The 27,361-nt window shown below is 47.7% G+C and overlaps 1 protein-coding gene across 4 annotated transcripts in view; it reads left to right on the top strand.

Moving 5' to 3' along the window:
• The first annotated feature begins 3,424 nt into the window (after positions 1 to 3,424).
• The window catches only part of GTF2IRD1 (GTF2I repeat domain containing 1), a 173,265-nt gene continuing 149,328 nt past the window's right edge, over positions 3,425 to 27,361 (top strand). The window contains exons 1-2 of one of the 4 annotated variants that reach the window (XM_073315870.1): positions 3,459 to 3,547; positions 22,654 to 22,799. The gene's annotated coding sequence lies outside the window, so the exon portion shown is untranslated. Of the gene's footprint in view, positions 3,548 to 3,605; positions 3,685 to 22,653; positions 22,800 to 27,361 lie in introns of those variants that run through there. The other 3 variants (XM_073315874.1, XM_073315869.1, XM_073315871.1) reach the window with 3 other exon arrangements.

Genomic DNA, 27,361 nt, shown 5'->3' with positions numbered 1-27,361 from the left:
TCACTTCAAGGAGTCACTTCTCGTCCAGTCTTAGCCTCTTCCAGCTCCTACTTCCCACAAAGAGGTGAGTAGTTGGCATTTTGTTTTCACCTCCACCATCCCAGCTCCTCCCCGTCTCCGCCAGGTGTGTGTTCCCCTCTGGCACCATAGGATGGTCACGTTTGTGTAATATGACCGCTTATCAGCAGATGAACGCAAGGAACAGACTAACTGATGTTGGCCCCCTACAAAGAGACCTGTAGTGGCTACATGGAGCAATTCATTCTCTGCCTCCCAGCTGCTGGTCCTCCCTATTCTGCTCTTGAGGATTTCACTGTGTCATTATTGTCTCTCTCTCTCCAATGCTAACGATGGGGGTAATTTCAGGTTAGGGCTCGGTTACATTTCTTTCCCCTTGGGTTTTCTGGAGCTCTGTGTGCAGCTGCTCCCTGATCTGGTGGTGTTTCCTTTATAGGTAATGAACCTCTGTCAGTAAACCCCCTAATCTTGGGGGAAGGAACCTGTTTAAGGCACAGGTTTATAGACCCCTCTCTGATTTACCTGTGTAAAACTGAGGGCTATATCTGAGCAAGATCTCTAGTTACCCACCTTGCTGGAAATGCCTTACTGCTGGTTGGCCAAAGGAGAGATCTGTCATTTGAGACAGAACCCAAGACATCCCAAGGGAGTCAATGATTCTGCCTATTCTGCTCTTGGAAGATAAAAGACTTGTGATCCCATGGTCCCTGAGCTGCAAGAAGGCTAATATCATCCAGGGCACATGGAAGCAGAGAAGTGTAAGCATGCGGAGCTGGAGAACGGCTGTTTGACCTGCTGTGAATATATGAATGGAAGTGTTCCAGGTTGCTTACAGCGTTGCATGGGGGAGCTTTCATGATATGGCATCTTCCCTGTGGGTTTTCAGGCCTTTGCACGCTGGATAACGACACTACAGACTTGGAGTGGACTGTTCTGGTCATCCCTTTGAGCTACAGCGACTAAGAAATGCTACCTTTCCCATGACTGGGAAGCACAGAGGCATCTTTGTTCAACTTGAGGAGCTGGTATATAGGTAGTTAATCTTAGGAAATGACAGGGTGTTTAGTTGTGATGTGATGTTCATGTGAAGCTTGTATCAGCTTTGAAACCAGCAAAGGTTTATTCATGGCCAGTGTCTGACAAGAATAATTCCCTGTAAGGTGCAGAGTTGTTTCCAAGATATATCCCAGCAGTCAAATATATTTGTGCTAGAGTAAACCTTAGATGGATGCTGGGGTCTCCTCTCTGAGTGTGGATCATGCAGGAGTTATTCAAGCCTTTGCTGTAATCCATTCCTCAAATAATACTGTATGGGACTATCCTTCAAGACAACTTGGAAGTTAGGACAGAATGTGACAGCTTGCTTGCTCCAAGGTGTTTCTGGTTGTAATAGAAAGTGACGGCTTGGATCTCAAACACCAAACAACTTTAAGCCCAGGCTACCTGAAATACCTGCCTATCCTCCTTTTCCAGCTGCGGTCAGTTGAACTGTTGCTAATGGTTTCTTTTGATACCCCAGTACTGGAGCTGCAGGGCGTTTGGCAGGAGAGCAGGAGCCTCTGGACTTGAAATTGTTTCGGCTGTTAGCCTGGTAGAGCCTGATTTCCTTCGTATGCAAGAACTGTTCAAGGCTTCCCTGTTGACTTATTCTCTCCCTGTTGGACAGAGGAGGCTGTTTGCAGGAGGGATGGAGTACTGAGGGTGTGGGTTTGTGGGGAGATTGCTTCCTGAGGTCTTGCGACGAGTTGCTGTTTCAAGCTAGGAGCCTTATGTGATTTTTAAGGACTGTGTAAATGCACCGAGAGGTGGCGATAGACACACTGTGAAACAATAAATAGATACGTGCATTTGCACCAAAGCACTCTAGCTATAGCTACCCTGCTGTCTGTCACTTCACAGACATCTGCTTTCCCTGCAGAGGCAGAGCTGGCCCAGAGCTGCTTCAGCCCATCGGTGCTGTACAAACCCAGAGCTCGGTGGTCACTGCTTGGATTCCAGTGCAGGCAGGGCCGCTCCCCCGGGAAAGGGAGGCGAGAGCTGGGAGCATGATGTGTTCTGGAGCCACTCCCTGTGCCCATACCCTGCAATCTGGAGAAGGGCTGGTATGTCCCCTCGGCGCTGCCCTGCGATCTCTAATCTGGAGGGGCAGCCCTGCTCACAGTGGAGGCACAAGATGTGAGGGCAGAAGAGCTGTGGCCACGACAGTGTCCCTCCAGAGGCCTGGCCGATGCTGCAGAACACCTCTCCTGAGATCCTTTTATATCCGACTGACTCCTTTCCCAGAGGTTAAAGCAGACTGACCAAGGAGATGGGACACACCCCAGCTGCTGGGGATCCCTGCTCCCACAGGTCAGGGAGAGGAGGGGAGCCTGCAATGTGAATCCCTCCCGTCCTGCTGTTGAGGCCAGGTGACTGCGTCTCCCTGTTTTCAGGGCCAGCTGGAGGTCCCTGTTGGAGTTACAAGCCACCCCCCCAGAACACCTGACTGCCTGCAGGAGGGGGCGGCCAGCTGGACTGTTGGCAGTGGCAACAGGCTGGCTGAGTGCAGGGGCGCCTCAGGGATCCCTGCCAGCCCCCCTAAAAAGCACTGCCCCCCTAAAAAGCACTGCCCTCCCCCCTAAAACAGTAGGGTGACCCGATTCCCAGAAAACCTGGGAGTCGCAATAGCTGAGCCTGGCTCGAGGCTTATACACAAAGCACCACCCCACTTCTCCCTGTTTCTCTTTGCAAGTCGGTGCACCCCCCCACGCCGCCGGGCTGGGCAAGGGGGAAGAGGCCAGGAGACCAGCAGGCGCCCTTCCAAGGTGCCACAGGCCACCTGCAGCCTCCTGGCGCCCCACCATGTGCTTCTCTGCCATGACTCCCCTCCTCCCCCTGGTGCCCTCAGTCTAGGGCTTCTCACACCTGGGGGGGGGGGCGAAGGAGTCGCGAGCTGTCAGCCTCCCAACCCCACTTCCCCTCCAGTGTTTATAATAGCGTTAAATATGAATTAATTCATATTAAATAAAAATTGTGGTTTAAATGCAGAAGGGGGGGGTCACACTCAGCGGCTTGCTGGGGGAAAGGGGGTCCCCAGTACAAAAGTTTGAGACCCGCTGTCCTATTCTCCACCAGGCTCCCCGTGTCGCCTTTCTCCACCATGTCCCTGTTCTCTGCTCCCCGGGGCCCCTCCCCGTGGCGCCGGGCCATGCCCAGGCCCCCCCCCCGGCCGGGCTGGCTAATCCTGTATGTAAATGGCAGCCAATGGATGCTGCTGTTGAGCGGGGCTGGGATTAGCGCCGGGGCGAATGGCTGGCAATCTTACTGGGATTACAGAACAAAGAGCCTCTCTCGGCAGCCCCCGGGAGCAGGGGGCCCCGGCCGGCCCGCCCGCCCAGCCAGGCCGGCAGGGAATTAGCCCTCCCCCACGCTCGGCTCGGCGCGGATTACAGCCAGGGGCGGCAGGAGCCGGGCGGGAGCAGCCGGGCGAGGCTGCGCCCCGCCACCCCGGGCGGGAGGAGCCGGGCTGCGGGCGAGGCTGAGCCCTGCGGTAAGAGAGAAACTTTCCCTGCCCCCGCGCCCCAGCCGCGGGCTACATTGTATCGGGGCAGGCGGGGATTCGAATTCGCGGGTCGGGCCCCCCCCCCCCCGCCTCCCCGGGGGGGACCTGCCGCTGCTGGGAATGAGGTCAGTGACCGGGAGGACAGCGGGGGGGGGGGGGGTTTGCTGGTCCCGCTGCAGACCACTGCCCCCCACCCCCAGTGCTGCTCCCCCGGCTCCTTGCCGCGCCTGCTTCCTCCCCTGCGGTGCGGGGGGGGGGCGCTAAGGTGACTTTGTCACGCAGGGACCCTTCCCCGTGGGGGGCCGGAGTTGGGGACACAGAATCTCCCCGGGGGACCGGCTTTGTTGTTGTTATTTCGGGGGGTGTGTGTGTGTGGGGGGGTGTCGTCTTTGCTCCCGTCTGCGTCGAGCTGGCGTTTACACCGGCTGGCTTGGCGTCTGTCAGAGCTGGGCCTTGAGAGCCGGAGTTCCCACACCCGCTGGGGGGGGGGGCATGATGGGCAGATGCTGAGGGGACGTCACCTGCCCCAGGTAGGTTTGGCCGCCCCGGCGGTGGCTGGGGCTGCTGGGCTTGCCCCGAGAGGAAGCTGCTAAAAAGGGACTGACCCGCCCGCGGAGGGCGGCGTTTTTCCCACCCTCCGCGCGGTGGAAGGCAGCCGCAGAGTTTAAACTAACAGTGCCCCCCCCCCCGCCCCCCAGGTTACCTGGCTGGACGCTCCAGGCTTTGGCAAAGCCAGGAACCGAACGCAGATACCTGTAGGGAAGAGGCTTTTACCCTTTCCAAGTGACGCGCCCAGTGAGCTCCCTTGGCGCTGCTGCATGAAGGGGGGGCGGTTCTCTCTCTGCATGGGGATCAAGCCAGGTGCGGGACAGGGTGTTGCATGGTGGGGAGGCTTGTGCCCTGTTCCTCCAGTTCCTGGGGATAGTGAGGAATCCACTCAGGATAAGCTGGACATCCGAGTGGTCCCACTGATCGGTCTCGTGCTGGAGCCGGCTGGCTTCATGTGTGGATGGTGGTGACTCTTGCCACTGTTGGAAGTCTCCTGAGTAATTCCCCCTCTGGGTCGAGTTGTTTGTTGGTGGGCGGTGGACTTGCAGTCGGGAGGCACAGAGGTGGCGTTTCTCTGTGGCCGGAAGGCAGGAGCGACCGGAGGATCCAGGAACTGAATGCAAGGTGGATTCATTGTGGAATTGAGAATCTGTGTTGAAGAGGCAATGTGGTCTGGTGGAGAGGGAGTCGGGAGTCTATTTCCGGCTCTGCTACTGACCCCCTGCATGATCTCAGATGAGTCCCTTCATCCTTCTGTTCCTTCCTCCTCCATCCCTTGTCTGTCTTTGTCTATTTAGAAAATAAGCTCTACTTCCTCTTAAGATGTCTATACAGTGCCTAGTACAATGAGGTTCCTGAGCTTGGTTGGGGCCTCTAGGTGTGACCATTATGCTCCTACCAGTACTACCAGATGAACCCTATGTACCTACTCTGGGGGAAACTGACATCTTATTGTACATCATGCCTTTAATCAAAAAGGATCCCAAAACTTTAAAATCTGACCTGTTGTTGCTGGGCCAGTTAGGACAGCTCTTTGACTCATCAAGGTTCCATGTACTCTGTAGCTCTGTGAAATCTGCTGTGGCATTTGCCTTTTGCTACCGAATTGTGCTCCAGATTCTTAGTTTCCATTTTAAAAATGATCCAGAGCCTAATCCTTTATGTTTGGGAAGGAGACCTTCCAGACGAGAGCAGGGTGTCAGATGATGTGGTCTTGTCTTGATGAGTTTTCAGAGAACCTGAAACAATAGCTCTGAGAGTCATGAATTGTCCTGTTTATATCTGTGACATGCTGACTCTGAAGCCTAATGATGGCAACATTGTTACTTATTTCACTGATGAATCTTAGCAAAACTTTGCTAATGTGTTTGTCCCACAATGTCCAATTACCTCTCATTCCTCTCCAGTTTCTGAAAGCCCTTACCATCCATTATCCAGCTGCCAAAACTTCAGCTGTCTGCTCCTGATCATGTATCTGATACAGTTATGCAGGACATCAATTGCCTCATTAGAGACAATGCAAAGTAAACTTAAGTTAATATGAAATTTAATGCAAGGCATAATGTACGGATTACATTACTGATTCATAGTTTAATTCCAGGAGAACCTCAGTTTTAAAAACTTTGTATAAACCTGCCACAGTGTTTCCTGCATGCTGCCTCAGTTTACCATGGAATACCTCTGAGAAGGGGGAATTTGCCACAGAAAGCTGGCTAAGAGTGCTACACACTGTGTGGGGCTGGAGCTACTGTACATGTTACCTGTTACTTTTCTTTCCCTTCTTCCCTAAGACACTCATTGCTTGGGTCTCAATCCTGCAAAGACCAAGTGTGAGTGTAACTGTATGCCTTGATTTCAGTGAGGCTACTTGTGTGTAATATTGTTTGTGGACTTAAGTCCTTTGCCAACTTGGGGGCCTTAGTGAGAAAATAACTCTTGGGAAATGCCAAAAGTGTTTGAGGCTTGTCACGGGCTAAGTCCTTGCTTATCTGCAAGGTTGAGCCTTTAGTTCTGTTGGTGCAAGGATTCTAGGTGAAATTTAGCTGTGTGGCATTGCTGGGACATCTGAGGTACTGAGCGCCAGGACAGACCTTTCCTGTGTCTTTACACATGACAGGAGCTCCTGGGATGCTCAGCCCACCTGGGGGAAATTTTCCTGGAGAGTCTGAGTGGAACCAGGGTACCCATCTCCAGTTTCAGATGTTCTGTTTCTAGAGTATTGTTTGGTTGTTGAGGGGGGAGTATGGGTAGCCTACTGCTTCATCTTACTATTGATTAAAACAGGAAAGTCTGCAGTGGGGTGATATTTATCCTTGTGAGCAGCAGAATCAATCCCAGAACATTGTTCAATGGGGCTATCGCTGAGAACTCAGGGCTGTTGTCTGGGGAGACTGAGGCACGTAAGAATTGTACCTTTCCTTTCTTTGGGACCTGCCAGGTCGTATCAAGTCAGTGGTCCGGCTAGTCTGCTATCCTGGCTCTGAGAGCTGCCTGTGCCAGTTGCTCTAGAGCAGTGGTTCTCAATCTTTTCCATAATAGGATATCCCCAACTCATCTAGCTTGGATCCTCCTCCATTTAGCACTATTGGAAGGACACTGTGCCTAGAGGATGCTATGAGAGCTGGGCATTGGCTTCCCAGGGGCTAGCACTTATGCGTTCGTTGTGTAAGTAGAAATTCTTGCCCCTTGAAGTTAGACTCCATGACAGAATCGTTTATGGGTCTCCTGCCCTCTTTCAGCTTGGTACAGTTTGCTAATGTTTTTAAATGTCTTGTAGCCTATTTAATATAGTTGAAAATCGTGATCCTACACAGGTTGCATCCCCAGGTTGGAAGATCAGTAACCCTACTTGAGCCTACTGAGGTTTAAAGGAAAAAATGGAATACCTAAATAAAGCACACTCAATCTCCAGACTGCCCTCGACCAGAATGCTTGACCAAGTTTCCCCACAAGATGAGAAGACTAGATGCATTTGTGGATGCAGTCCTTGTCCCCTGGATTCTCATCTTCTCCTCCCCATCCCTCATATTGTCTTCGGGTGCCAGCTTGTCCCTAGAAATAGAGTCCTGTGTTTGTGCCTCCTCTTTTGTCTCCTTTGCTGCCGTCTTCCCTGCTAGGGTTTACCTCCAGTTCAGAGGGTCTCATGCCCGTCTTCACTTAGATTGGCCTAGACTAGAGTCGGAGTAGGAGGGAGGAAACATTTTTAACTCTTCTCTTGGATTTGGAGAAATAAAGAGCTCAGTATGAGTGGAGCTTGATGAAATCGTAGGCTCACCTATGTGCAACACCTTGTGTGATTGGGGCCTTAGACTGAAACCATCTGCTGGTCTATATGATCATGCAATCATCCACTAGAAATAGCTCTGCCACCCTATCTCCCAAGTATCACTGTAGGTTTAATCAAAATTCATACAAACTCTCTTGCAGTCCAGCTATGGGTCAAGAAGAATGAGACCAGATAGGGCTTCTGCAAAAGTGTTTTCTGTGGTCCTCCACCTGTAAGGAATATGCTTGCTGCCTCACCAATAGGACAGGCTCGTGTGTTGCAGCACGAATGCATAAAGTTGCTCTTCCAGTGGAAACGTTTGTCAGATTACACACAACTCCATGCTTAGAAAATTTTTTTTTTTGAAGCTAGCTGCTTATCCTTGAAAGCATCCTATATATATTCATCATATTAATTAAATCTCTTCAAAAGGAGCTGGGGCAAAAATACTATTCAATCTTACCCCTCCTCAGTCTGCCACTTCTTCTGAGCTCTCTGACAATACTATTAATTCTGCACACTTCAGTAGTGCCATACTGACTTGCAAACTTCAGTTCGGCTGGGGGTAATTAGTCCAGTGTAGAGGCTTCTGAACACTTATAGCTACAAAATTGCATTGTCCGGGCTGAACTCTGCATCCAAAGGGAGGAATTCTTTGATGCTGTGCTAAATAATGGTCGCATGAATCCAGATCCAAAGTTTAGTCTAAAACTGTTTGGTTCTCATGCTCCTCCTGATGAGGCAAAGGTTTTTTATTCCACCAGTTTTGCAGCACTGAAAAGACACAGGCCTAGGATCGCTCCTGAATTGACCCCTCAGCCAAATTCCTCATGAAATGTCATTGTTAATATAGCTACTGTTCATTTAAATCTAAACCTCAGTGCTCCAAAAAAAAAAAATTTTTTTTCTCCATATCCCAACATGCTGTTCCCACAGAAAATAGATAAAAAAAATTTTAGGCCCTTATCAATACAGTGTACTTCCTTTGGGAATCTTGTCAGTTGAATCCAGAAAGCCATGTTCTGCTCTGTGACACTGCAGTAAAATCTGGAGAAACTTCATCCAAACCAGTGGATTGACACCAGTGAAACTGAGTACAGACTTGGGCCCAAAGTGTTCACAAAAAGCTTGTTAGCAGTGGACAGCTCGGAGATCAGTAGCCAGCGTGTAAAGCAGACACCAAGGTTTTCCATGTCTAAATGAGTTTATTCCCCTTGGTCAGGGAAGATGGTATCCAATCAAACGGTGTGTGGAAATATCGTTGTTACAATTCTTTCTGCAAAGCCGACTGATTATGGGTGTGGAGAAATGCTGATTGCTGTTAGTACACTGGCCCAAGTGTCTTGTGCTACCTCCTGGGATAGGTTCAACCTACAGGTCAGTTGGTTACACCCACGCATACTGCAGTTTAGAAATGTGGCACAGAAGAAAGCCTGTGTGATAGCGGTTGCTACAAGGCCCTGTGTGGGGGGGTGTGTGAGAGATTTCTGAAGCACCTCTATGTATTAGTGTCCTTTTCCAGTGCTAACCCACTTTCTGAAACTTCTGGGTGAAAAGCAGTATAAAGGTTGGGTTTTCAAGCTACAGAAATTGTCCATGTGACAGATTCCACCAGACAGAATTGTAAGGGAGGGGTGCAGGGGACATGGTTACAAAGCGCTATCTATGTTGGAAGTCTTCGTGTTGAGAACGTGAGGGATGGGGTTTTCAGACGCACTCTGTGTTGGCCTCGCTGTACCCAGTTGAAATCAGTGGGCGTTTTACCGCAAAGTGAAGCCACTGCTTGAAAAATCCCAGATGAAAGCTGTAGAATGGCCTTCAGCTGTTTGTAATGGCCACCAAACAGTTCATAACCCAAAATAACAGGAGCCCATGCCACCCCACAAGGGGGTGTTGAGAAGGGCAGCCTGGCAATAGCACTGTTAGCAGGAAGTGTAAATGCTCTTATAAACTAGACAAAGCGTGACCTGAACTCCATCTTGGTTCCAGATACCACAGTGATAGACACAATATAAATAGCTGGATGAAATTTATAGACCGTGGCTTCCCCTGGTTTCTTTGTCCACCTCACCCAACATATGGGCTCCCTCTGGCTGACTCTATTTGCTTGCAGCCTCAAAAGAGAATTCCAAGTTATTGCAGGAGCAATATGTTTGATGTCTGGGCTGTATCGTGCAGAACCTGCTGAGGTTCTGATCTTTCCTACATTTTACCACCTCGTGCCTGCTCCCAAGCCCGCAAAAGCTCCTATTGACGTCACTAGGCTTTGGCTCGAACTCCTCTTCCTTCGACCTGAGAGCCAGCATTTTCAGAAGGGCTCGTCGCCTGCAGTCAGGCCCAGATTTTCCAGAAGAGCTCTGCCTGTTTTGGCGGTAGGAGTCATTCAGAAAATCAAGCGGTCGCCCTGGATTGTCCGGCAGTGCCCTCGTACATTGTGGGCACTACTGGAAACACATAAATAATCCATTAGGGTACAACTTTTTTTTTTTTTTTTTGGATGGCCTATGGAAGAGCAGGTTTGAACAGCTCACGTGCCTTTTAGAGCAAGGGCCGCTTGCTTCTACTCCTCCCTCGTGTCTTACAGTAGGATCCACTCCATCCCATCAGCCCTAAGATGTAGCAGCATGGAGACTGGTTAGGCCCTGCAAAACTGGGATAATTCTCATTGGTGTCCAAGACTCTACAGCTCTATATTGTGGTTTTCATTCAGTGGGGTACTTAGGCATGTGCCTCGCTCTGTGTGAATAATCCCATGGCCTGACACTGGACCAGTCACGTGATTGAAGCAGGGTCACTAGCTTAAGTAGCTTGCTAAAGCGCAAATGGAGAGAGAAATGTGTAGCTTATGGTTTGGAAAGTCTTTACATCAGGGTTGTTCTAAGGCCGGAAGCTTCCACTCCCTCTCAAGAGTCGTTGCAGCCATATTTTGAAGAGGACATCCAGATACTGCAGTCATTTCCAAGGGATCTTACAAACTCCACCAGTAAAGATTTTTTTTCCTCCTTCGGTACAAATATTACTACTGCAGGAAACACCTTTCCAAAAGCTGGCTGCATCATACTGGGATTTACTGTTATTTCTACAAGCAGTCACTGATCAAACTTCCTTATATTCTATGGTTTTTGTCTCTGCTTGGGGCTAAAATCCTACTATGCCCATTTAAAAAAGAAAATTAACTTCAGCCAGATGAATAGGGGACCACAGGGCACTAAGCACCATTCTCCTGCCTTTGCTAATTCACAAAGGTAAAGTGGTCCTTTATCCAGGACTCACTTCATCAAGGTAATCTGTGCCCTTCACTTGAATCATGAGGCTACTTTCTCTTTATTTTCTCCAGACCCGCAACATCATAAGGATAAAATATCTGTTCACTCACAGGCTTATAAAAACCAGGCAGGGACTGAGTGAGGTTTGTGTGGGTTTTGTTTTTGTTTTTAATAAATATTTAATGAAGACCCCTCAGCAAGTTTTACTGTCTTTGGTCTTCACAATAACCGCTTCACTCTTTCCCACAGAAGGTTATGAAGGACAAAATCAACCTCCTGTTATTTCCTCCTCCTTACCTTGGGTCTTTGTCCAGTTGGGTCTGCCTGTGGAATTGGATCATGGGCCAAATTCGCAAAAGAGCTCAATTCCCATTTAGGCCAGATTTTTTTTCTTTTCTTTTTTTTTTAAGAAAAGCTCTGTGTGTTGGGTGCATGGGCTCTTCTGAAAATCTGGCCCTTGTTTAGGACAGCTAGAGCTACATTAGTAAGGATTTTAAAAAAAAAAAAAACAAAAACCCCAAACATCCCTCTCCACCCCCCTTCAAAAAATGTTTGGAAGGGTTACAAACCCTGATGCTTCAGGGCATAAATCAATCTATAGCAGGTGAAGGTTAGGAAGACACTTTCTCTATGGGCCAATTATTCCATAACTACCTTATACAGTGTTCCTTGCGCCTTTCTTTGTAGCATCTGGTACCAGCTGCTGTCAGAGGCTAGATTGGCCAGGGGACTGTTATGGTCCTGTCTTTCTAGGAAAATAATGCTCCCACTAGAATGCTTGGGAGCAGGGGCTTTCAAAGTTGCAAGATAATTTCTTTTGGGAGAGTACCATCTTTCTGTTCTGTGGTTGTACAGTGTCTTAATGCAGGGAGCCCCTGATCCATGTCCGAGGCTCCTAGGTAGTACAGCACTAGAAATAACTAGCTATGCTCATTTTAACAAATGAGTTCATTTTAAAGAGGCTGAGTTCTATCTGTGAAACAGGAAGGAGAGTTTTGGAGACTGTTTATTCAGCTCCCTACGAAAGGGAGGCAAGAAGAATTTTTCCCCTTATCTCTGATTCTTCCTCCAACAGAGAAAGGGGCAGAGTGGATCTGATTGTAACCGCAAACATCTATTGAAAAAACAAAACAGCATCACACTTCCTCATTCCGTCTCCTAAATAACACTGCTGCAAAGAATGGCGCCCCGAAATGATAAACTCCATTGCAAACTATTTCCACTTAAAAAAACCCCCAACCCTACACAAACCCAAACCATTCTGTCTATTAATAATCCTCTGACACCACACCCGCGCACACACGTGCTCTAAAAATCTACCCCTGCCCTACACACGTGTCCACATACTTCAACCTATAACTGGTTTGCGTTGTTTAAAACATCCACTTCTAACTGCTTCCCCCTGGGTCAGAGTTAAAGGTTGTATGTTTTGCGTGGAGAGGAAGGGAAATGTGGCAGGGTCTGTGTGGTTGTGGGTGAGATAATCTGGGGAAGACAATATCATGGTGGTTGTAGATTACAAGGGATACATGAGGACTTTCTGGCTTTGTGGTGGTTGCATTGGGCGTATATGCCAGGGGTGGCCAAATTTACTAATCCTCCAAGCTGCATATGATAATCTTCAGAAGTTCAGGAGCCGGGTTTACCTGCTGGGGCTCGGCACCTCTCACAGGGCAGAAACCCCTAGCCCCACCACCCTATCACAGGGCAGAAGTCCTGAGCTCACGCCGCCCCAGTCTGGTAGATGGAGAATGCCTCCGTGAGCCACATTTTAACTGTGAAAGAGATGTGGCTTGCAAGCTGTGGTTTGGCCACCCCAGTATATGCCCTTGAACGATCTTAATAGTTTAAATGGGGGTGGTCTGTGTGTGTCTTGGAAAAACTTTCTTTTAATTATTCATCTCTAGCTATGTTTAATTAGAGGGATCTCTGACCTTACCCAGTGAATTTGCTCTGATGCCACAAATCCATTCATCTTTTTACTGTTTTGTGACCAAGTCCTTCCATTACGTGGAAGACTCACATTGTGATACTGTACAAGTGAACAATCAGTCACTTGTTTGTGGCATCAAAGCTGGTCATTGTAGCATTTAAGGAGTGGCCCTGTAAGCCTTGTCATCACTGGTGAGCACCAAAGTCCGTAACTCAGGAAAGGATCTGTGCTGTTCGCTGTGTGGGAAGATGATTTATGGGAGGGGCCAAAGGTGAGCTGTTTTAGGGTAGTTAAGGGAGTGCTGATCGTGGCTAGGTTTGAGTATTGGTGCAAAGTTATGCACAGATGGAAACAAGGTTTTGTTTCTAATTAATGGTAGCCTTGGATGTTGAAATTATGCCCATCCAGCTATTAAAGTCCGGTACAAATTTCAGGATATGTAAATCCTGGGGCACAGAGGATTTGTCAGAACCTATGAGCACCTGTAGCTCCAACAGAAATCAACAGTGCTCAGTTCCTCTGCAGATCAGGCCCCAAGTGACTTGTCAAAAGTCAGTAGGTCAGTGGCAGAGCCAGGAGTAGAATACAGAGAGGCCGACTCGGCTCTAACCATAAGTCCACGTTCCCTCCCCTACAATTTTGTGTGTTCCTGTATGGGCTATAATGTAACATTAATCCTTTGTAAACCGGTACTCAAGTAGGACCAGAATCAACTTGCATTGTAGTCTATGGAATGATCTGGGAGCTGGATTGCACCCATTAGGTAAATTCTTGGCGCATATGGCAGCTGGTGTAGGCAGGAGAGGCTCACAGAGCGATAGGGTGGAAGGGACCACGAGGGTCATCTGGTCTAACCCCCCTGCCAACATGCAGAGTTTGTTGTGTCTAAACATTAATCATCCAAGACAGATGGCTATCCAGCATCTTTCTGAATGCCTCTAGTGAAGGAGCTTCCATGACTTCATCAGGCAGTTTCTTCCATTGTCCTGCTGTTCCTACACTTAGGAAGTTTTTCCTGAGATTTAATCTAAAACCGCTATGCTGTAGTTTGAACCCGACGCCTCTTGTCCTGCCCACTGTGGTGAGGGAGAACAACTTTTTTCCCTCTTATGGCAGCTCTTCAAGTATCTGAAGACTGCTATCATATCCCCCCCCTTAATCTCCTTTTTTCCAAACTAAACATACCCAGTTCCTTCAGCCTCTGCTCACGTGGTGTGCATTCCGTTCCGTCGATCATCTTTGTCACTCACCTCTGGATCCTTTCTAGTTTCTCTGCATCCTTTCTATACAGTGGTTGCTTCTTCCCCCATCCTTACCTTGCAGCCCTCGCCACAGAGGGCTGTCAGATGTGTGGATTTCAGTTTCTTGCGATCAAAGTTTCTAGTAAAGCAGGGAAGGGCTGATTTCAAACTCTGCTTTGCCAGCCCTTCTGTTCAGGTTCTGCCTTAGGTTTGGAAATGACTGTCTTCCCCCTAGTTGGGCCCTCTGTAGTGCTCTTGCATGGTGTATTGAAAATGGGAGCCACTCTGAGCAAGAGGACAGGGGACTGCCTGCCAGACCAGCTGCATCCCAGCATATGGGAGCAGTTCTGAAGGTATCCATCCCTCTTCCAGATAATTACATCAGGTGATGAGCATGGAAGAAAAGACAGGAGGGGAGCCAGTCTGGGATAATAAGGAGCTCTGCTTCCCTACCCTGGCTGAGGCAGATGATATATCCTGCTGAAAGGGCCCTGTTAGAAGCCTGTGTGCCATCACTGGGAGGGAAAAATGGCCTTTCAGTTTGTAAAATATGGGAGGAACTTTAAAGAGCCTTCTGGCATTGGGCTTTTAAATAAACATCCTTATTGGGGCATGGGCTCTGCATCCAGCATAATGCAGACTGGGGGTGTGACTGTATCGGTGCCCTGAGTGCACACATTGACAAGGTTATAGATTAGCTTCATCAGAGGAGGCTTGCTGAAAATAAATTACTCTGTACCCTTTAGGGGGTATCACAAGCTGTAATTTCGTCTTGAGTTTCTGGGGATGAACACCTAGAAAACCCCCTTGATGAAATTACATCCAGCCTCCCTGAAGGGGATGTTTTGTTTTGATGTATATTTTATTATTACTATCCGGTTTTAGTCTTTATCTATAAAACAAGTTGGTTACAGGAATTGGTAGGCACTTGCTACGGCAGTGTTAAAACCACTGTGTAAACCTGTGATGCTAAAAGCAGGATTCGTTTGGATTTATTGCTGGTTTTCAGTAAGAATCTGTACGGGCTTATTAACTCTCTAATGCATGCACCAAATAGGCCATCTTTTTTCTTTGTGTCCATGTTAATCTGTGTGTTTCCCCTGCCATTGCGCTGACTGGCTGTTTGCCATTGTTCTCCTTGACAGTTTATTATGTAGTGCATTGTGTGTTTCTTCTTTAAATACATCACTTGGGAGACGTGTATGCCAAACGTTTGAAATGCTGATGAAACAACACAGTTAAAACCAAGTGGCCCATGTGCTATTAATACAAATCTGCAGTGAGAACAGTAGGCGGGCGACCTTTAACAAGACATTAAACATTTATTAAAACCATTAGAATTAGTGTCAGGTTGTATTTATTTTAAAAAGTCAACTCGGCTAGCACAGAAACGTGAGTGTGAAATGACAGTCTTGAAAGATGCTTGAATTGGTTTAGTTTATTTCCCTGCCTGCGTCCGATGCACACTGCCGGCATGGCAACTTGCCAATCTCCAGTGGGTAAATTGGCACAGTGCTGGATGGCTTCCTGTTTAATAACGGACCCAATCCTAGAAGAAGCTGAACGCCTCATGAAGACAGTGCTGAGTGTCTCCCTGAAACAAATGGGTGCTCAGCAGCACCTCACAGGCCTGGGCCCTGCAATTCCATAGGAAAGTGCCATGGCATCAGACCCAAACTGGAGGTGATTATCTTGCTCCTGTCTTTTGACCTTGGAGCATAACTGTCAGAAGTGCAGAGAACCCTAGCTCCAGCTGTCAGTGGTATTGGCAGGCACTCAGCACCTCTGAAAAATTAACTCCACAGTATCTGATGATGATATTGTTCCCCCTTCCCCTCTCCCCCAATTATATTTGCAGAAGGAACATGCTTTTCAGGTGCCACAGCTTCTCAGTGGAAAGGCATGATGGGGAAAACACAACTGAGCTCTGTGAGCTGTGTCCTCTTCACCCCCTTCTGTTGCACAACATTGCTGGCAGTTGGGAGAACTTCCTTCTGCTCTCGACATGGGAGGAGAAAATGCATCAGAACACACGTTGCAGGGAACAGCTTTTCCCTGGCAGCGTGGGGATAGATTTGAAGATGAAGTAGGCCTTGTCCAGCTCTGATTTTTGTGTCGGTGCACAGACGTTCTGTAGCAAAACACTGGGCATGACCTGGAATAGGTCAAGGATGCTCAGATCCACTGATCTAGGGCCCGGAGAACTAAACTCCTGTCCCCAGGTCACTGTGCTGCAGCAACCGAAGCTGCTGCACTTGTTTGCTTGGTGCAGTGGCTGGCTCTGCAGGCCTCCCTCTCTGAGATCGCTCTAGCAGTCTGGGCAGTGTTTCTCTGAGCTGGGGGCTGGCTTAGCCTGTTAGATAAGTCCTATACAAATAACACCTGACTTGGTCCCTGCACAATAATACTGAATACCAAAAAATATACTGCCAGTTTAAAATGGCCACACACATTAAGGGAATAAGTATCAGGGGGGTAGCTGTGCATGCATCCTACGAAGTGGGTATTCGCCCACGAAAGCTTATGCTCCAATACGTCTGTAAGGTGTCACAGGACTCTTTGCCGCTATTAAGGGACTAAATAACACCCTGAGGGCGGAGGTCTTGTGAAAAGCATGACTCATTAACCTACTGTGCTTTCATAGATCAGGTAAATCCTATCTCCCACACTGAATCTGAGCATGTGGGCTCACTGCATAAGCACTACAAGATGAGGAGGAGGGAGGCATCTTTCCTCCTGGGTACTCCATGGCCTTTGCTGCATCCTCCGGGATGCAGTAGACGCCACTTGTGTCACAACCCTCCTCCACAGAGAGGAAGTGTCAGTGAATCCACTGACCCGGTCACACCTCGAAGCTCTGCTCTGGGGTGTGGCTGTGGGTTCCTAGGTGGCCTAGTGGATAGAAGACTGTGACTCGGGCGACCTGGGTTCTGCTACTGGCCTGCTGGGTGACCCTGGGCATTTCACCTCTCTGTGCTTCAGGCTCAGTCTGCACTGAGAAGTTACGTCGACATAGCTACTCGTGTCAGGGGTGTGACTGTCACACTATGCCGACAGAACCCCAGTGTAGACACGGCTGTGTTGATGGAAGAGGGCTTCCACTGACGTAGCTAATCTCATTCAGGGAGAGGGTGTTCCCACGCTGACTAGGGGGCTGTTCTGGCATAGCTATACCAGTATAATCTCTGTAGTGTAGACATACTCCTCTATCCCATCGATGAAATAGGGATGATAATGACCTACTTTTTGAGACCCACTGATGAAAAGTGCTCTATAAGAGCTAGGGAATGATGTTATATTAAATGCTGGCCTCCCACCCGTGCTTTCCTTACCCACACCGCAGCATTCAGGGCCCCTGTTGTGTCCAGGAGGATAGTAATTCTTTATAAATTAAGAAGCCTACTCTGTGTGCGAAAAGATCTAATCCTTAGTATCCTCAGCCTTACACCAGGGGTCTCTCTGCTCTTTCTAGCAACCATCTCCGTGTTGCCCCACACTTGTGGTTTTGTCACGGTACTTGGAGGTTTCTCGTAAAGCCCTAGCTTCAGGAGTCCTGTGAATACGTGACAGTCTCAGCTTTGCTCTGTTTTATTAAGGGTTCTAGCTTTATAGTTGCAGAGAAAAGCTTGCTAGCATGATGTGAGTGCCTCCTAAAGGCTCAGAAACCCCTATTAAAAGCAAATGTATTGATTTGTTTTTTGTAAAATCTCAGGGTTTTTAAGCCCTTTCCTAACTTCGGGAGATGTGACTCCAAGCTCAATTTTGAACGCTTGGGGTTGGCAATGCTGCATCTGCTGGCCAGGCTGTGATAACAAACCAGTCCCATAGCTCTTGACATTGCGGCCCTTAAGGTACAGCTAAACTGCAAAAAAAACCAAACCAAACAAAAACAAAAACCCCACCTGTGGCCGGCCACAAGTCTCTGAGCCCGGGTCTACAGATGTGGGCTCACACTTTGGTGCTAAAATTGTCCGTGTAGATGTTCCTACTTGGGCTCTGAGACCCAACCCCTCACTGGGTTTCAGAGCCTCAGTGGGAACGTCCATACCGCTAGGTTTAGCGCCATAGCTCAAGCTCCACGAGCCCAAGTCTGTAGGCCCAGGTTATAAGACTTGCTGCCGTGTGGTGGTTTTTTTGCCTGCAGTTTGTGTAGACATACTGAGCTAGCTTGAATCTTCCTGCCTTGGGCACTGCAGCTACTCGCCCAAGTAATTACCCAGCCCACACTAAAACCCATGATTCTCTGGCTTCACTACTCTGGTACCCAAGCCAGCTGGATTAAAGCTAGTTTGGGTCCGTCTCCACTAGCCACGATCACCCCCTGTGATTGCAGTGTAGGCATACCCGTAGTGGGCCGCACTCAGAGGCTGTCTGCATACGCTGCTCCTCTGAGGTAAGAGGAAATGAGTCTGGACCAAGCAGTGCTTCTCACGCTCTGTGGTCTGTAGAGTACTTACACGCGGCCCGTGGAGCAATGGCTGGCCACGTGGTGCTGGCTCCTCCTTGCTCCCTGCAGCTCAGTCACATTAAAAACAGCTGAAACCACATGCAGCACTTGGCTCATGGCACTTTTGCCTCACGTAGCCAATGGCTGTCGGTGCAACAGGGTTGTTGGTGCAACGGGGATGTCGTGCGATTGGCACAAACTCGCTAAAAGGGAGGGGAAGTGGTTTGCACAAGCCCGAATGCAAGCTGAGTTGTCCAGCAGACAGTCTGTCTAGGAGCCTGTGTTTTCACACTGTGAGAGAGCGTGTGAAGCCCTGGACTAGGGGGAGGTGCTCTCTCTCATTATAGGTTAGGCCCAGTTAAGCAGACATTAATTGTATTTTGTTGATCCTGCTTCTGTGCCCTTTGCCTCAGCTAAGCAGACCCCAGATGGAGCTGAAGTCCAGCTCTGAGGGATTACTACTTCACCCCATGCATTGGCCGTCCCCAGACGGCTAGACTTTGAGTTGGGGTTCCCATCCTTTAGTTGTCTCCTCCTTTGCTGGAATCGAAGAGGGAGAAAAGCAAAAGGCAGGGCTGTGATAGAAAGATCAGCCACAATGTATGAGTCTGTTCAGGGAATCATAATTCCATGGCTATGCCATTGAAAGGCTCAGTGGGTCTGCCCTCCTCCTCCGAAAGGCAGCAGAATGGGAAAGGGCCCAGGAAAGTCATGTAGAGCAAGAAACAACTGCTGACGCGCTGTAAAATAACAAGCGCTGATTGAAATGCCTTTAGACTTTACGGGGCTTCTGAGGCGTGAAATACTGAGCCGTTTCCCGGACCCCTCAAATGCATGTTGTGGTTACCCCAGCAATAGTTTTCCAACCCTAGGATTGTGTACAAGATGGGGGGGAGATTTGAGAGCATTCCTTGGTCATAGGCAAACTGCCTGCTTCCTTTTTGTGCTCTCTGCCATCCGCCTCCTCACAGTCAGTGCCGTTCTTTAGGTTCTGATTTACCAGGCAGCTACCCCAAGGATTAAGCGCTCTCTCGAAAAGTCTTTGTTTTCTGATGTTTGCTATTGTAATGTATGTATGATGCTGCTGCTTTTTTGAAAAACAAGGTCTTTATCTCTGTGGGAATTACACCTGCCTAAATATAGAGGTATCAATGGATACACGCGCAAGGCACTTCACGACAAAAGCAGCCTTTGCTGCCATTGCAGGGATACAAAAGTTTACTCTGCCTTAGCGCCAACTAGACTGAAGATCTCCTCTACTCCATACTTAGGAGCATACAAATACCTGGCTCTCAAGGGCTCTTTGAAAGCAGATGGGGATGCTTTATTATCTCAATGCAGTTAAGATGTATTTATTTTTTGTTTACTAGTGGTTCCACCCCCCCTCCCCCCAAGATCATTGTTGTTACAACTGGTCAGTATTTTGTTACCAGTTGATTTTATGATTTGTTGGTGGTTTTTTGGTTTGTTTGTTTTTTTGTTTGTTTTTTTTTTGCCTGTGTTTGGTGACCTTCCAGGCACGCTGCACTAGGCCTCGTTTGATAGGATTTTTGGTGAGTGCTGAGGATACGCATCCCATAACAATGAAGGGGAGGAGAGGAGTGTATTTGTACTCAAAGCAATAAAATCCCAGCATCATTCATCAGTGATGTGTTAGGGCACCTAGAACCTTGGCTAGGCATCTATTTTAAATCTCAATAAATAAATAGAAAATAAATAACCCGACAATCTTAGATCCTTTGGCTGGTCATTGTTTTGATGTGGTGGCAGGCAAGTTTTTCCAAAGAACGCAGATCCAGATTTTCAAAGGTATTTAGGTTCCTAACTTCCACTGAAATCCAATGGGAGTAAGAGCCTACGTACCTTTTGAGGATCTGGGACTCAGCTCCCATTCAGACATAAGTGTCAGGTTTTCCAAAGCACCCACCATCCAGCAGCTCCCTCTGGGCACTCAGGGTCTGTCTATGCTGGACACGCAGCCTGGGTCTGCAGGACCCACACTTGTAGGCTCTGTGCTTGAGTGTCCACACTGCATCCTGGGTCCATGCTCCACCAGGCAGACCTTCTGACTTGGGTCTGCAGCTTCAACTGCATCCACGCTGCAGAATGACAGCGCTTGGATCCTGCTCACTGTGGGACTTGAGCTCTGACCCATCCCCCTAGCTGGGTCCTAGAACCCAGGTCCTGAGTGCTTGCTGATCTTCGACAGGTTTGCGTGTGGACTTACGGAAGAGATTCAAACCTGAGTCCGAGCCCGTGCTTCGTGTGCAGCGTAGACACAATCTCATGGGGCAGATTCTCAAAAGAGCTCTGCACCCAACGTTTTATACACTCAGCACAGGGAGCTCTCTTGAAAATCTAACCCAGTGGTTCTCCACCCATGGTCCCATCAGCATACCGCTGAGGGCCATGTGACGTCCTCAGGGCCAGGCAGGTAGTATATCTATTGTGTGAATGCAGCCCATGTAACAGAGAGCTGCATATGCGACCCACAATGGTAAATACTGCATATCGTGTCTTTTGTCTGGCGAAAAAAAATTCCCTGAAACCTTCTCTCCCCCCCCCTCCCTTTACATTAATTCTTATGGGGAAATTGGATTCGCTTTACATCATTTCGCTTCAGGTTCCATTTTTCAGGAACATAACTGCAATGTTAAGCGAGAACCGCTGACCCTGCCCCATCTGAGGCCTTTTTTCACAATTCTGGCCATAATGGCTCAAGCCGTCCTCTCCTTTTTAAACTCCATCTCTTTCCCATCAGGGAAGGTGCTTTCACTGATTTGCCGTGCTGCAGTTCTTTATGTGCAGCCCCACCGTGGAGCAAAGCACGGTTATTTTGTTAGGCAGGAAACACTGCGCTCGTGTAGCCAGTTATTCGAGCAGCCGTTCGAGTGTCCATCGGCAATTGGAGGCAGTCGTTTAAAGACGTTAAAAGACGCAGCGGAGGGTGGGGGCCGGGCGGGGGGGAAGAGATTAGAGGAACAGGAAAGAAAATATCTACCGGATGACAGCCACAGAGAGCGGGGGTTGGGGGTGGGAAGCTCCCCTCCTGAAGATCTTGCTGCTGGGAAGAGTGGGGGGGGGGGTCTGGTGCATGAGCGCAGAAGTTAGTATCAGAGGAAACAAAGAACATGCTTGCCCGGCTCCCTGCTTCCCCTGTAGCTAATCAGCAATGGCTGTATCTCATTCAGAAGGGAATGGCAAGACTTATAGAGTCTTTGAATGGCAAATGTGCGGAGCATCTGAAGTCCCCTGCCTGTTCCTAGGCCGTAAATTTGTAGCTATATTTCTGAAAAGCCTAACAGCAAATGCAGTTCTTCTTAAACTGCTGTGTGTTGTGGATGTGTGGTTTTTTTTGTTTGTTTGTTCCCCCCCCTCCCCCACTAACCCGCTCTTAGCTAGAGATGTTCCAAAAAAGCATTTAAGGCCAGAACGTTCACTTTGGGTATTGATTTTTCTGTCTGGCTTGAATCTGTTGCCCTTGCTCTTCTGCGTGTGTTTGAAAAGGGAATGGGGAGGACTAGACTTTAATGGGTGCTTCTGTATGAGCTGAGTATTGCTGGACTATGTGTAGTGCTGTCTGGAACGGTGGCTTTGTTCTTTGGTTAACCTTGAAAGTTAGTAGTTGGAGCCAGATGTACAAAAAAGCTCAGGGTTAGATATTCCAAGGCTCAGCATCCATAACGGTGGCCAAACTTTTCCAAAATGCTCAGCAGCAGCTACCGTTGTGACTTCTACAGCCAGACTTTCAGAGAGCTGGTCACCCAATTCAGTGAGCTTTTTTTGAAAACCCTGCTGCTTACTTTGGTACCTAAATGGGAACTGAGATGGCTTGAAAATCGGGCCTACATGTGCTTAATTCTTAGTATAGTGTTGTCAGCAACTGATGTTTGTGGGGGGCAGAGAGACTGGAGGAGGACTGGTCACTGGGGCAGCTTGTGTTTAGGTGTTGATACTTGCAATAGTGTCCTGTCTTCTCAGCTGCCGGGGAAAGGGGAAACCAAAACTCATTTTGTAAAAGCAGAAGAAATAGGACCATGGAGATCTTTCTCTCTCCTCTCCCACCCCCTGAGGTAGACGAGGGGAATGTAACAGAATGTAGAATGACATTAAACCAAGGAAAATGTAGTCTGAATATCGGGGAAGACCTATTCACAATGACCTCTTTGGATTACAATGGTCCTCCAAGAAAAGTGATGGAGGCCCTGGCACTTGGGCCATTTAAAATTGGGTTGCAGGGAACAGTCCTTCACTGGCAGAGGATCTTCTGCGTCTGTCCCATCAGACCCTAGAGCACCTGTTGCATTAGTAATTAGCAGGGTTCTGCTGTCATATCTGTGAGAATATATTTTTAGTAATAAGTCCTAACCACTGTATTTTGGACTCAATTCAGTTCCAGATCTCTGCTTGGATTCCTGTCCTCTGCCACTATGGAGAGCCTTGGTCTGATCCTTCCCAGGGCAGGGACCCTCCCAACGAAGCACTGACCTGAAAAATACAGAGCTCACGTCTGCAATGGACTAGGCTACTTGTTTAAAGGTGCTTTGGTTGTAATTTGAGTTTTGGGCTACTCCCTTGTCTCCCCTCCTCCCATCTTTCTAAGGTCAGGTTATTTTACATAAGAACGGCCATAGTGGGTTAGACCAAAGGTCCATCTAGCCCAGTATCCTGTCTTCCAACAATGGCCAATGTCTGGTGCTTCATAGGAAATTAACAGAACGGTAACGATCTAGTGAGCCATCATCCGCTGTCACCCATTCCCAGCTTCCGTAAAACAGAGGCCAGAGACACCATCCCTGCCCTGGCTAATAGCCATTGATGGATCAGGTCAGGTTGTTTAAAACTTGAGCTAACGAAAGCCAGAGATGCAAACAATGAGGTGATGATGCGTGAACGCAGGCCCTGTGTGGGTTTTCACCCAAGGCACATAATAGCAGGACAGCTAGTCGGCTGCCTTGCCTGCTCCTGAGATTTCTAAAGAGGACAAGGTGTTGCAGCTGAGCAGATGAAATAAATGACTCTTTAAATATTTACTTTTACATTATAAAGTAGCTTTGTGTTTACCCACTTTGAGGCTCTGTGTTGTGTGTGTGAAGAGCTTAGCAAAGAGCTCTCTAGCTTCCTTTGGAATGACTCCCTGAGGCTCCCGCTGCAGTATCTTGGGCTTGAAAGCAGATTGGCAACATCGCTGATGGGTGACTCACTCAGATTACCTAATTGCTTGCAACCCATTTAAGGGGAGCTGATTAAGAAATTAATTCACAGTCTTAGGCTACATAGATCCAGATTTGAATGCTTTGATCACAGCGGAATAGGAAGGGATACAGGCAAACATCACTTTCCATCCATCTCTCGGAAGCAAGGGTAATTAAGGTGCTTCTGATGTTTGGATGGTCAAGACTCTGGTGCTCAGATTTACATAGAGAGAGGCAGACACGTTTACATTAAGGTTATCCCTTTTGGACTGGATTCCCTCTAGAAATGGATTGGAGACACCTTCACTTCTAGTTTAGGTGAGCCCTCAGCTCTGCTCTCAATGAAAGATATAATTTGCTCAAATAAATTGGTTAGTCTCTAAGGTGCCACAAGTACTCCTTTTCAATTTGCCACAGTATCTCTGTTCTCCCCTCCACGGCAGCTGTGATTCTTGCCCAAGGTCCAAATCTGATCAGACCGTTGGTAGAGGACATTCTTGGTTAAGGAGAGCCTTCTCTGATATTTTCCAGGTCCTCCTCATTGTTTTAGGTTTCAGAGTAACAGCCGTGTTAGTCTGTATTCACAAAAAGAAAAGGAGTACTTGTGGCACCTTGGAGACTAACCAATTTATTTGAGCATAAGCTTTTGTGAGCTACATCCAATGAAGTGAGCTATAGCTCACGAAAGCTTATGCTCAAATAAATTGGTTAGTCTCCAAGGTGCCACAAGTACTCCTTTTCTCATTATTTTAGAGCCTTCAGGCAAGGTCTTTTTCCTTCAGCTCATTGTATCTAACCTAATCTGTCTAATTCCATGCTCCTCACACAGCGCTTGAGTGCCTAATGAAATTTTCATTGCCACAACATAAAGGCCCAAATGTTTGTGCCCTTCTAGGTCCTGTAGAACTTGATAGAAAGTGATAACCTGACTATAGAGCTTTGTACTATTCTGCAGGTTTAACAGAGTTATGGCCATGCTCTAGAATTTTATTGGGGATCTTAAAAACCCTATGGAAAGGATCTCTTTGTTTTTCTATAAAATTCTATAGGTTTTTGGAATAATTTATATGGTGCCATATCCCATTTCTCTAGAACGCTAATGGTTTCATCTCTTTAAGATTCTGTAGGACTTTCCCATAGGGCTGCTCATGAATGGCCAGAGCCTTGTTTTCTCTGGGACTCTTATTTGTATTACAAACATCCCTCACAGTGTACAGAGGGACTTACTGAGACTAGACCCCCATTGTGCTAGGTGCTGCATGGATGCATAATAAGAGTGTCAAAGAGCTCACAATCTAAATAGACGAGACCAAGAATGGGGAAACAAGGCACTGGGAGGTGAAGCAAGTTGGTGGGGATCACCCAGCAGGTCAGTGGCATAGCCAGGAATAAAACCCAGGTCTCTGGAGTCCCACTCCAGTGCCTTGTCAGACAGTGCTGCCTGTCAATGCAGCATGTGTGCACATGCGCACATAATAAAATTTAGTACCTCCCACCCATTCTGTGATTTGCCTTTATTGTTACCTTTGGCAAAACTTGGCCTAAACTTGGTCAAAAATATCCTGTCCAAGTCTGTCATTTATGTCAAATGTTCACTGTCTTGGGGTGGGGTTTGGTTTTGTTTTTTTAAACCCTGCTACTTCTGCTGACCAGAATGAGGTAGTTCTGCACAAACAAGCTGTAGACATCCAGCAAATTCAGAATTAAGACTAAAGCAAGAAGAAACCCAAACATTAGAAAGGACGGAAATGCACAGTGCAGGCCCCCAGTCCACCTAAACTCTGCTTCTCTGGTGAGGCACTGAAGGCAAAACAAACAATGAGACGGGTCCATTGCGAACAATGTAATCTCAGCAGCGACCACAAACACTTGAATGTCTGCTCTTAATCGGTCAGCAGTTGAGCAAACACCAGTCTTTGATGAGCTGGGATTCTATGGATTGAAAGGCGCTATATTCTCAGCGGTTGCATTCTACCCCAATATTGGTTTTGTTCCATTGTGTTAAAAAGGAAGTAAAATGGACTTACCCCTGGTTTAGGGGGAAAGGGGCAGTAAATGGAAAAAATAGGCTTTCTTTTTCTTTTCTATTCTATTCTGCTTGTGTGTACAAAAATAATAAGGCCAAATTTTTGAAAGGACGGCCTCTCTTGACCATGCAACGAGTGTCGGTAATGTTTGCACTTGCCTTTTTGCATCTGCATTCACAAGTGAATTGTGAGAGCCATTTACATTACGGTAACTGTTATAGGCCCCATTTGCCAGGCATGTGCATGCATGCGCGCACACACAGTAAGAGCCGGCCCCGGCCCTGAAGATCTTGCAGTCTAAACATGTGACATACAAAGGGTGGGAGGAGAAACAGAGGCAAAGTGATGTGCCCAAGGTCACCCAGGAGGACAGTGACCGAGCCAGAAACAGAGCCTAGGACTCCTGCCTCCCAGTTCAGTGCCCTGTCCACTAGACTATGCTGCATTCCTGTTTTCAGCATGCTCCATTTAATATATGGTAGTGGGTACTAGTCTGCAATTGACTTGATCTCACCCTGCCCCCTTAAGGAGGCACTGACTTTGAGATGCTGTTTCTGTTTTCACTTTTCAAGAGCCTAAAACGCCCAATTAAAACGGTGCAGTTGCTGCTTAAAAAGAAATGTGCCCCAAGGCAGGTTTGCTTTGCAGGATTAAAAGCAAATAAATATTTATACAATATGCAAATCGGACTTGATAAGATATGCATGTCAGTGAGAATTTGAAGTGGTTTAGTTTTGGGTCCAAGGTTAGGGTGTGTTTGTATCAGTACATTTATATAATTTTAAAGTAACGTTTTTCTCCCCAAACGAAACCTAGTCAGTTTTTCGCTTCTTGAACTGCTCTGGTTTTAGGTTTCATGATTTACATACTCCCCCATATCTTGGAACAGTGACCTAGATGGATTGATTGGATTGGAAAAAAGAAGCCATAGAGGGAGTAACACAAGCTGCATTTCTTATGCAAATACAACATTGGTGCAGCTCCTAATATTCAGCGTGTTTACACTTAAGTGCAAACAACTGCCGACTTAGTTTCAACAAATACTGTGTTTCACAGTGAGTGAGAATTACATCTGATCTGGAATTTAATGCAACATACATATGTGTATGGAAATGGCCCACCTTGATTATCATACACATTGTAAGGAGAGTGATCACTTTAGATAAGCTATTACCAGCAGGAGAGTGGGGTGGGAGGAGAGAAAACCTTTTGTAGTGATAAACACCCATTTTTTTCATGGTTTGTGTGTATAAAAACATCTTATGTATTTTCCACAGTATGCATCCGATGAAGTGAGCTGTAGCTCACGAAAGCTCATGCTCAAATAAATTGGTTCGTCTCTAAGGTGCCACAAGTCCTCCTGTTCTACATATGTGTATGCAGAACCCAAGGCTCAGAGTCAACCTGTCACCTGCCACGGTTACAACTCCCCCACCACTGCTGCTGTTTGCTAGTGGAAGACTTCCGCAGACGGGGCCTGAATCTCTGTTGTCCTGTGCGATCATTCACACCGGTGTGTAACTCTGCCAAGTCAGAGCCCTAGCACTGGTGTAAATGACGGCACATGGAGAGCCCAGGGCCAGTGGGTAGCTTCCCCCACGACTATGTTTACAGCGATAGAAGCTAATTTAAGTACATGAACCAATGTTCTGCGATTATCAGCCCAGATTAGGTCTGAACCAGTGAACCTGGGGTTCTGGATCCTGTTGCCAGTCCTCTCTGCCATCCATTTGCCCCTTATTGCTGAGGTTTAAGTGCCGGCCTTTGTCTTTGACGACCCAAATTTAGAAAAATGCGGAGGGAAGGTTTAAAACAGCAACAGAAAATTCACGGCAACTCAAAAGAGGGTGGGGAGTTTGACTTCCTAAAGCTCAAGCAT

This window comes from Lepidochelys kempii, chromosome 17 (genome assembly GCF_965140265.1).
Source record: "Lepidochelys kempii isolate rLepKem1 chromosome 17, rLepKem1.hap2, whole genome shotgun sequence".
NCBI classification, from domain to species: Eukaryota; Metazoa; Chordata; order Testudines; family Cheloniidae; genus Lepidochelys; species Lepidochelys kempii.
The sequence above is the reverse complement of the archived record's forward strand: the minus strand, read 5'-3'. Positions and strand labels throughout refer to the sequence as shown.